Raw genomic sequence first — 12,041 nt, forward strand, 5'->3', positions numbered from 1 at the left:
TCTTGTCCCAAATAGTAGCTCCTCGTGACTAAATGCCTGTGTCTTGTTTTGGGGTAAAATAATAATAAAAAAATTTTTTTAATAATACTATATATATTTATCCGTTAATGAAATATTTTTCAGTTGAAATAACCAGTTTGAGAAATATAACTGAATGAATTTTACATAAAATAGTGAACGCTTTTAAATTCTAACCATCACTTTTGAAATTAAAAATTGTTGTAATATGAACGTTGTAAAAAGTTTACTATGACAATACTATTCCCATTAATCATATATTCGCAGAAATAGAAATATCACACCAGGGTTATTACCCTGTCATATGCATATATTTATAGGAAAAAGTAATTCTGTGATTAATGTTTAACATAATTTATGTTTACTTTGTGTCAACATGAGAATCATTTCGTAAATCTATTTTAAACATTCACTACATTTTATTGACTACATTCATAAAATATTAAACCATTGTGATATTCTATCAATATTTCAAATAGGTAAAAAATGTTGCAGGGAAGAATAATTCTAGAATTATGTGATTAATATCTGTGTTATATTAATTCTTAAATAATATTTCTTATCATTGACAGGATATTCCAAGATTTCATTTACTAATAACAGCGAATCAATGAAAGATTGTCAATTTCTGTGAGAACATTTCATTGAAACAAAGACATGCATAGACAGAGTGCAGAGAAACTTCGTTCTTGTGAAGTTTGTGGCTCATCATTTACAACGAGTTATTTAAAGGTACACTTGCGAACTCACACTGGAGAGAAACCTTACTCTTGTGAAGACTGTAACTCATCATTTACAAACAAAAGTGATTTAAAGACACATGTGCGAACACACACCAGGGAGAGACCTTATTCTTGTGAAGTGTGTGGCTCATCATTTACAAAGAAATCAAGTTTAAATATACACATGCGAACTCATACTGGAGAGAAACCTTATTCTTGCAAAGTTTGTGGCTCATCATTTGCAGACACTTCTGCATTAGGCAAACACATACGAATTCACACTGGTGAGAAACCTTATACCTGTGAAGTGTGTGGCTCATCACTGACAACGGCATTTAATTTAAAAGTACATATGAGATCTCACACAGGTGAGAAACCATATTCTTGTGAAGTGTGTGGCTCATCATTTACAACATCATCAAAGTTAACGTTACATATGCGAACACACACTGGAGAGAAACCATATGCTTGTGAAGTGTGTGGTTCTTCATTTGCAAGGAAACCATTTTTACAAATACATATGCGAACACATACTGGGGAGAAACCTTATTCTTGTAAAGTTTGTGGATCATTATTTACTACAGGTACTCATTTAAAAAGACATATGCAAACCCACACTCCAGTACCTTAAGAATTAATTTAAAACAACATGGTCCCTTAAAAAAATCAACATTATACCAATTGTAATAGGAGCTACTGGCCTAATAAAAAAGAATCTTCAGAAATACTTTGAAACAATCCCTGAGCAACCAAGCTGGGATGAAATATATATAACGAGAACAGCAGCTATTCTTAAAAACGCACTCAGGTATAAATTCAAATCATAATGAAAACAAGTGTTAGCTCCAGGACAGAGCCTCTCTTAAAACTAACCAAAGTAAAATAATAAAAAATATGAAATAAATAAACATTATACCAGTTGTGACAGGAGAAATTAGTCTAATGAAAAATATTTTAAAAAATACCTGGATATAATCCTTTACAAAACAAGCTGTAATGAAATACAGATAGCAAATGTAAATATAAGATTGTCTATTCTTAAAAGAGCCCTCCGATATAAATTCAAATCATAATGAAATAAAGAGTTCTAGGAGAGTGCCCCTTGTTCTCTTAAATCTAACTGAACTAAAATTAAAAAGAGTATGTCATTTAGATACTTCTACAAATAAATCCTGATTAAATATTCAAAATAACATAATATTCAAAGCCCAAATAACATTATTTCAGTATGGCTAAACACTGGCTCATTACCTAGAAGAGAATCCTTCACCTATTGCAATTATGATGGAATGGGTTTTATAAAATAAACCCAGTAATAAACAATGATTTTATTTACAGATGTAACAAAATACTTAAGGCAAAGTAAAAATTTTTTAGCATTCATCTGGAAATAAATTTTCGAAAGAGGCGACCTATCTTTACTGCTATACTGTATGGACATAGACCTGCTCAGGAAGTCAGATATGTTGCTAACAATCTTATCACCAAGAAGGCGAACCAAAAAGAAAGTACCTTTCTTTATGAGTGAACTGACGTTTTTTATGAGTTCAAGTAATGAGTTTAACAGGCATCTAAAAGTTGCATACATTTTTCTCAATAACATCAGGATTACTTTAACGTTGACAAGTGTGGCAAATGCAAAAAGCATTTAATTAGACGCAGATAACAACATAAGAAATCTGAATGAACAAGGTCAATATAAGTAGTATGGCATCAAAGAAAATGACAAACGAAGATGAGGGGGAAATGGGAATGAATTCACACACTGTTAATCTGTAAAGCATAGTTTTCAAATATTATCAAACGTTTTGTAATGTGTGTGGCTATTTATAACTAAATCTCATTTAAATATAGATATAGATATAAAAGGTGTGTTTGAAGGCTTGTCAGTGTGGACATTATTCAGTGGTTATAAATAGATAAATACAATTCAATAGTTTAAATAAATATTCATTTATTTTACCTGACTGTCAAAAAGTTTCAGATGCAACATCCATTTTTAAGAGGTAAGAAATATATGTTTACTTTTTATGCTGTCGTTTTTGGTTTAATTTAAAATTGCCCATTAAATTTAATTTTGTATTATACAAATAACCAATCCTCATCTAAAAATTTCAGAAACGTCAAATGTAATTTTGTTTTGTAATGCTATTTTTTTTTAAGTTTAAAATTATGTTAGTTTAGGAGAGATAATTCTGCTATCTTTTTTAAAACAAATTTTCTAATCTAAGGAAAATAATTTTGTAATTCTGTCCAAGTTCTCTAATCTAAGGGAAATAATTCTACATCTCTGTCCCAGGGAGGTAATTTATCTGCTTGCATCTTATAATGCAATTTTGTTTTAGAGGTTTAGGGAATGGATCGTTTCCACTTTTTGGGGGGAAACCAATGCTGTAACCCATCCAAGGAAAAAATCTGCTTGTGTTTTTATTAGGAAGATATTGGATATTTTTGTTTTATTATTAATTTTTTGTTTTAATTTTTCCAGCAATATCGATTCTTTCAATCTGAGATTTCCTTAGTTCCTTTCAGGTGCTAATATTTTAACAATTATGTTTCTATTAGGGTTATGCATGTGAGATATGTGTTTTTAAAAAGAGGAGGTCTTAGTGGTCATATGTTCTTTGATTCGGATATGCAACAGCTTAATTCTACTTTCAAGATAACACTCATTGCATATGTTACAAGAACAAGTCACCTGTTCTTGAGTAAATATGAGATAGGATAGCCAGGAATTAGAACCTGGGAAGCTAGATTTGGAATTGAGAATTCCGATCATAAGTTAAAATAAATAATACAGAATGTTATTGGAAATGGAATGTAGAATTACCCATTGTTTAGTTCACATAAAATAGTTAGATATCTGTTTATTGAAAAAGGAATGTGATGATGCAATTGTATTAATGAAATGAAATTAAAAATGAGGTTATCTAGATCCAAACAATAGAAAATTTTAAACATATTTGTAAAGTGGGTTAGGAAAATTAGGTTACAGAAATCGGTCTTGTAAACATGTGAGGAGCGATGCATGCTTGGACATGTGAGGCATGTCAGGCCATGAGTCTGATATGCACGTTGTTTGGTCATGCAATGACGTCATAAGTTCTCAATATAGTTAGAGCTTGGCAGAGAGAAAGAGGTCAGTAAGTCAAGAGAGAAGTCGGAGGTCGGACAGACAGAGCTGACATCTGCCTTGGGAAGTGAAGGTAAGAAGAAGGAAATCATGTAGAGACTTTGAATTCCTTGATGCAAAGCCATTGACCGGTTGAAATGAAATAAACGAACATCACCATATTTTTGTAACTGTCGTCTTCGTGGTATGTCATTCCACAACAAAGGTATTGTGAATTTGTATTATAAGACTTGTTCCACTCATTTGTATTATAAGAGCTTTGTGTATAAACTCATCTAAGAATGTGTCTCTATTATCTTAAGAATGCGTCTCCCCCTCAGCTATTATAAATAATGAATGTTTCTTCATTATGATAAAAGACTAAAATCATCATCTCAAAAATTTACGGGTTAAGAAAATGTATGTGTCCTCACTTTATATATAAACGATATATCTGCACACCAATATGACATCTCTGTAACATGAAAACTCTAAGATGAACAGTCAATATATATATAATTCATCCTTCTAATAACACCCAGTATGCAACACATATAGTGCATTGGATTCGATACACTGAATATGTGCATTCTCATAGTCCTGAGTTTTTATGGGGCAGTTATATAATGAACATGGTTTGTTTCTTAGTGTAGTTTTGGTTTTAGATAGATGGTGATTTAATGTTGGACCAGTGTGTCAGTTGTATGTCTAAATGTTCTTTGTGAGTGGCTTTGCATATGGCTGTTGTTATCCTATTATTAAAATGTAGTATTTTGAGGAAGCATGTGTTGGATAGTGTGTGATTATTTTCTGCTAGATGTCTTAATGTGCTGTTGGGTTTTTGTGTGGGATCCATTTTGCTTGAGGACTTGTTGAAATTTTCTAATGGAGGTGGTCTTGCCTGTTTCATTTGTGAATGCAGTTTGTCTCATTTGAATCATAGGCTTTTTGCTTGTGTAGGGAGTAATGACTTGTAGTTTATGAAAATGTCTCAGCAGGAGGGTTTCCTATAGAAATTGGTGTTTATTTGACCTGTTCTGGGGATGTAGAATGTAAATCGAGTAGTGATGGATGTTTAGATGTTCTATGGAAAATCTAATATGTGGATCTGTATTGTGGAACTTGATAAATATTTTATTAGGTTCTTTGTGAGAATATGTCAAAATGAGAATATTATCTACATATCCTGTGTAGAAGATGTTGGATTGGTAATTATGTAGTGTGTCCTGTTCTAGTCTATTCATGTATATCATAGCCAGAAGTCCGAAGAATGTTCTTATTCTGTACATGTCTCCATCTTACTACTAAAACCCAGCTGATAACTTTACACAAGTCTCCGCTAATTTTTTTTCTTACATCTGTGGGGCAGAATATGTGAATTCAATACTGCTCTTCAGAAAAAAAAAACCTGCTTTCAACCTCACCCTGCTAGTTACATCTGTAATTCTCTCCATTGATATTAATGTAAAACTGTGATTGCTGAAGTAAAGGATATTCTTAAGAGAATACAATGGTATAAATCGTAACAGCTGCATAGGTGAACCAGATACCACTCAATTTAACCTTCTAACCAGAGTGACAGCAAAATGACTCACTTTTATCCATTCACAGTATTTTTGTAATAGTCAAAATCTAGTACTGGACTTTGAGTAGTCGGTGAGCAGGAATTTTAGTTTGGATCAAAGATGCAGACAGCATATTTAATTTCAGCAATAATTAATGCTTTCGACTACTGAAAGAGAAACTCTAGATCCTCATCTCACTTGACTTGGGTTCCAGATTTTAGGAGCTGATTGAATGATAACATTCAGTGTGCCATGCTGAAAGCATATGCAGCTTAATTTATGAGATCGAACAATGAGAGGATATCTGTGATATTTTTGGTGTCGGAAAATTTAAAATGGTTCGTAAGTATTTCCTGCATGGACGAACTTCGATGTTCGTTATTTCGAATCAAGCTAATTCAAGAACATCTATTCTAAAGATAAACTTGTCGGGGTTCAGCATGTTTATATTTCTCAAACAAATATCTAACCAATTCACTATCTAGGAAAAAAAACTCTCTCCTTGATTGTCAGCCCAAAATAGAGCATTAGTACAATGTTTAGTCTTGTTTGGGATGTCTGTGATAATCTTGTCATATCGTTAGATACAATATAATATTGTGTTGCTGTTCTGTAGTGATACCAACCCTAAGGAGTAATAAATGTAGAGAGGTGGCAGTTGTCTCTGCACAGAGATAAGCTATGATAACCGTTCCAAGCGCCGGGAACAGTTTTCTTCTTACCAGAGGTACTGATAATGTCGGAGGGAATGGTGATGGTATGTGGTTTCACAAGTAGTATGAGCATTCAAAGCTTAAAGATCATGGTGAGTCTAGGTTGACCGTTTTTCTTTACACAGATAACACTTCTGTAACACAATGTGGCTGGTTCTCCAAATGGGCACCAGCTCAATGACACCCAACTTCACATCTTGATCAAGTCTTTTCTTGACATCATCTCGTCAATGTATGAGAACTTGTACAGACATGTAATGGACTATAGGCACCATAAAAATTGGGGAGGGGGGAATTGCTACAATATCTCACGGTTTTCTTCTATTGCAATAAATGTCAGTGTGGTTGATGCCAGTGAAGGGGTCGACGCTTTAGGCATCCACATGGTGATTGTTGCATATATGTTGTCATCACTGTAATTGTGCATTACGTGCAGAGAAGGAAAATCACTTTTTATAATGTCGACATCGATACAGGCTGCTTCACTGAAGAATAATTTGTATGAGGAGAGATTTTGTATGTTATTAGCATAGTTTTGATCATGTGTTCATGTCGATATTGGCTGGAAAGGCGTAGTAGAATAGCCCCTACTATTTTGATACCAATATTCATATCAGTAATCATAGCATCATCATGGGTATTGGATATAACTCATGCAGACTAAAGCGATAGTTTAACAACTGATGTTGGGGTAGCTGATAAGATACAGACTCTAGAATGAACACATCAATGTCTAAAGCTTTATAATTTCCTTGGAGGGCTTCTAGCGTGAGATTTATAAATGGTTGGGGTTTGGAGTTTTGCTTGATCCAAGTGCCAGAAAGGCTGTCATAGACATGTTAATCTAATGATATGCTTTCTCTTTGCTGTCCATGCTGGTTATTTTTACTGTTGCAAACGCTATTCTTAGTCTTTACATAATAATGTATTCATACTTAAAGAGTCAAACACAGTGTTACCTTTGCTAAATTTTTATGTTTATATTGGTATTGCTTCGCCTTTGCTGTGACACATGTGTTACGTACTGGGTGTTATTTTAGAAGGTACCAAATATGAGAGTATGTTATGTTGTTCTTATTTAGATGACAACTTATATATTATATTTGTTGTTGTTCATATTAATACGAGTCTTAGTAGGGCTTCTTAGAGTGTTCATGTGTTGAGTGTTGTGAGATGCTAGATATTATATATATTCATTGTGATTGTTCATATTGTTGAGAGATGGAGACATTGGTGAGATATAGAGACAGGGTACAGACTAATACATATTGCATATGTTACAAGAACAATGATAGATAGACTGAGAGTGCGTTTGACATTTGCGTTTTGACAGTTGTACATTTTCATAAACACACACAAAGTTCATATTAATACAATTTCACTTTACCTTTGTTTTGGTAGAATGACAGAACACAAGATGGCAGTTATAAAAACACATGGTGATATGTTTATTTTTTCGACCGGTCAGACATGATTCTGTATTTCAGGGATTCAAAGTTGTTTACATGGTTACCTCTAAAACCTTTCGCTTCCCAAAGGGTGCCTTGACTCTTCTAGCTTCTCCCGTCTAACTCCTCTCGCTTCTTCCAACTGACTGATCCTGATTCTGACTTATCTAACTAAATTCATAACTCATGACGTCACTGCATGACCAGCACGTGCCTCTCAGACACATGGCATGACATGCCTCTGTGTTTAAGCATGCATTGTTATTCACATGTTTCTTACAAAGCCGACCCTCTAACCTAATTTTCGTAATCCACTTTACAAATAACATTTTCCATTGTCCGTTTTTAAATTCCTTATTTTAATTTTCATTTTTATAACAGAAACAAAATTCATCATTACATTCCTTTTTCAATAAACAGATATCTAACTATTTTTGTGTGGGCTAAACAATGGCAATTCCACATTCCTTATTTTCAAAAACATTCTGTATTTATTTTAACTTACGATTGGAATTCTCAATTCCAAATCTAGCTTTGCAAGTTTGAATCCTTGACTATCCTATTTCATATTTACTCACTTACAAGAACAGGCTGCTATTCTTGTAACACATGATTTCAAAGTGTTTCTGTTGACAGTGCTCACATTTGTGCTCAAATGCAGGATGCTTGGATCTACATATGCTTGTGGTGCTTACGTACTATTATCAGGTTTGCCACGGTATCAGCATAGGCCCTGTTTGTTCTCATATAATGTTTCTGTGGTTTTCTGATATGATGAATGTGAAATCTCTATTAAGTATGTGTTTATTAGTCTCGAAGTTGATCGCTTCCTAGCTTCTTTAGATTCGATGAATTGAAACACTTCTTCAATGATATATGTAACAGTCAAAACTTGCAGGGGCGAAATCTTGTGGCTTGAGATTTAAATCAACCCTCTTCCTGGCTTATCCAACTGGAGGCCAGCTCTCAATCACATGACCAAGTATATAAAAAGTGAAATCGGCAACTATTCCGCCTCTTTCCTCCCTGCTCTTCCTGGCAGCAGACCTCATTTGGGGTATTGGCCCCAAGCTAACATGAGTACAACAAACCAACATGGCTAACTTTTAACACCCACTTATTTCCACACAAACTTTCTTTATCATGCTACAGAACTACTCTCGTCGATACACTGACACACACTCCTAGTACCCACTACATACTGAAGACTTAGCTCTTTCTTTCTCCTTTAACCGGCCTTTTTCGTCTCTACAACTACTGGCTACAACATGTGTATAAAGGACTATTCTCTCCTACAAGCTGGCATATTAATCTATCTTTACACACAAGAACACTTCCAGCTACTAACCCGTTTCTCTCTTAATAACTTGAAAACTATTTTTTAAATTGACAAATTCAGAGTAAAATAATGAGTAGTCTAGTGAAACAAAAGCTTAAGAGTTTTCTATTTATGAGACGTAAACACGAAATGAAACTCGCTAAAATGAAACTGACAGTCAGCACATAGCAGCACTTACGCACTGGCAGCCGGAGCGCATAAATAGCGAGTCATTTTTTTTTTTCGTTAATTTTAAAAACATAACACTTTAAAGAAAGTTACTCGCAATTAATAATTATCAAATATTTACATATTATATATAAAAATAATTCTGAAACTATTATCCAAATGAAAATGGATGAAATATGTCGACTTACCTTATCGATTTCGAAATATTCTTTGTCAACTTTGCTCGGTCGTAACTTTGCTTCCTGTGGTCGTAGAAATACAATTCCAAGTCCAATAGAAATGGACTTCTGAGTTTATATAGCCTGTGAAATTTCAGCCACATCCAATAAAATTTAACCCCGCACATATGTATCCAACCGCAATGTATGAAATCTAAGCATTGGAAAATGTGTTTCCATTTTGCTTTCGTCAATTTTGAACGGTTTTTCATTTTTAACTTGAAGCATAAAAACATTGAATGCATAAAAGTAAAATAAATTAATACCATTTGAAAGTTTATTTTATTCTCTTTCCATCCATGTAATTCTTTTAAAGATTGGTCCACAAATAAAAAAGATATGGCTTGTTTAACCCCATTAGGTGTAAAATATTATCGATGTCAGCGAAAATGTGGCATACGCTTGCATTGCTACTCTTATACACGCTACTAATGAAGATGACAAATAAAGTTGCTTTTAAATGTTAAAATGCGACTTCCTTTAATTGTCTTCATATTTAACTAAGCATATTCTAATTTTTGTCTCCAAGGATGTCTAATAGGATGTGAAAATTGGTGATGCCTTTGCTCAGTATATCGCTTATGATAGCATCAGTGTAGTTGACATTGTACTCGCAATTTCAGCATGTTGCAACAAATTTGCATATATCGGCTTGTGCATAGAATTGAGCACTAAAGTGCCGCATCTGGTTCATTAAAAATTTTCTCATCCTCTTCTGAATGTGAGTTAATCTCAAGAGGAAATATCATCTTAAAGGATCAATATAGATTAATTTCCTTTTTTTTTCAACCTTTGCTGAATACACCAATTCATGTTTTCCTTTAATTAATCATAGACTAAAAGCGTCTAGTTTTAAGGGTGTTCTTAATTAATAATGTATCAACCTGTTTTGATAGTGTCATCAAATGAAGGATCTGAAAACTCAAGAGTTCTTTCTCTTAGGCCCAACAGGTAGTCTTTGTGCCACATCTTTCTAAATTTTTCTAAATTTTCTTCATGAAAATGAAGCGTCCTTTTAACTTGATTCTGCTAAGTGACCTTGTTGGTCTTAGATCTTCAATTTCCAACCTTATTACTATAATACCTTGGTTCACATTTGGATTTAATAGAGAATTGGGGATAAGATAATCCATATCATTAGAACTTCTATAAACCAGGAGGTGACTATTAATTATTTATGGCTAGTACACAAAATACTCCTTTTCTCTAATCCCTATAGTCTTATATAGACAGGTTTTAATTGTCTTAGTTGTCCTTTCTCAAAGTCTTCCATACCAAGCGGAATAAAGAGAAATAGTATAGTGTTTAAGATGATAAAAACCAAACCTCCTTGAATTCATCATTGATCAGTCTCTTATTGATTATTTTAGCTGCAGAAATAAAGGTATTTGCTTTATCAGAGTAAAGATGAGAGGGGATTCCATTCAAATTTGTGAAGCAAATAAAGTCTGTATAAACGAAGATATGCTCATATCCGGGATTAGTTGTACGTGAACAGCTCTGATAGTCATGTAGGCAAAAATAAGAATATACATTTTATAGTCCTTCATCTCTCCCTTAACCCAAATGTGACTAGTGTAATCCACATCAGTATGGAGATATGGCCTCACCAAATTCACCCAAGGAGCAGGAATCTGTTGCATACCTTTTACACCAAATATAAGTGCTCACTATATTTTTAACGGCCAGCTTGACCTGTGGTATCCAATAACTGTGATAGCATGTAATCATTATATCCTCTTAGAGAACTCTCTAATCAACAGAATTTATGATATATAACCCCTTCAGTTTGGGGCGGAGTTAGGAAAAATAAAAATGGAGGTCATATCACGACTCCTTGACTATATAAAGTGTTTTTTTTTCTTTCTTTTCAATAATGAAAGAATACTACATGATGGCTGAAGTGAATAGTATCAGTAAGTAAAGAATTGCCTTTTAGAAAGGTTTTATTAACTGTAAAATACACGTACGCTCTTGAAAGGATCGAGCGGGAAAATGAAACAGAGGGCGCTTTTATTATGAATGTCAATCCCAAGGGGGATAACTCTTAACAACAAATTAAATCATAACATTTTCCCCGTCCTAAAGTATTCAAGTAAGGGGTAATTAATTATAGACAAATTTTTTTTTTTTTTTTTTTTTTTTTTACAATCACATAAGAATCATTTTATTTACAAATAACATATGAACCCAAACTGCAGTTTTTTCAGTATTTAGTCACAAAATCCTTATATTTACTAGGGAATTGTCGAACTCGGGACGACCTCCGCACAGATTGGCAGGAATGCTGATTTTCAGTATTATTTTTTAGTGAAATCTGATTTTCTTCAAGATCAGACGATTGATTTTTGTCTTCCTCATGACCAATGTTTTCATTAGTAGAAGGTTCAAATAAAGTCTCTGAAGTAGTAGGATTATTATTAGAGTTTTCTTCATTTGATGAGTTTGGAGCTAAGTCTCGAACGTTGACAGTGGTTTCAGTACCAGAAGGTAGTTGAACATAAGCGTAGTGGGGGTTGACATCTATTAGGGTGGCAGGCGTTACAGGAGGGTCATGTTTACTTGTTTTAGTGTGGTTTCTAATATATATTGGGCCTGGTTTAACCCAAGAAGGAATTGAAATTCCGGAAGCAGATTTACGACTATATTTGAATAGTCTATCATGGGGAGTCATATTAGTGGCAGTACAAAGTAATGATCTAATTGAATGAAGTGCGTCCGGTAGTATGTCTTCCCAA

At 33.7% G+C, this 12,041-nt stretch overlaps 1 protein-coding gene across 2 annotated transcripts in view; it reads left to right on the forward strand.

Moving 5' to 3' along the window:
- The window catches only part of LOC145241274 (uncharacterized), a 102,873-nt gene that overhangs the window by 26,216 nt on the left and 64,616 nt on the right, over positions 1 to 12,041 (forward strand). Inside the window, exon 3 of one of the 2 annotated variants that reach the window (XR_013862528.1) lies at positions 591 to 810. The exons of the other annotated variant lie outside the window; for it this stretch is intronic. The gene's annotated coding sequence lies outside the window, so the exon portion shown is untranslated. Of the gene's footprint in view, positions 1 to 590; positions 811 to 12,041 lie in introns of those variants that run through there. 2 annotated transcript variants of the gene reach the window in all.

This window comes from Euprymna scolopes, chromosome 20 (genome assembly GCF_053919585.1).
Source record: "Euprymna scolopes isolate OS-2025 chromosome 20, ASM5391958v1, whole genome shotgun sequence".
Taxonomy (NCBI): Eukaryota; Metazoa; Mollusca; class Cephalopoda; order Sepiida; family Sepiolidae; genus Euprymna; species Euprymna scolopes.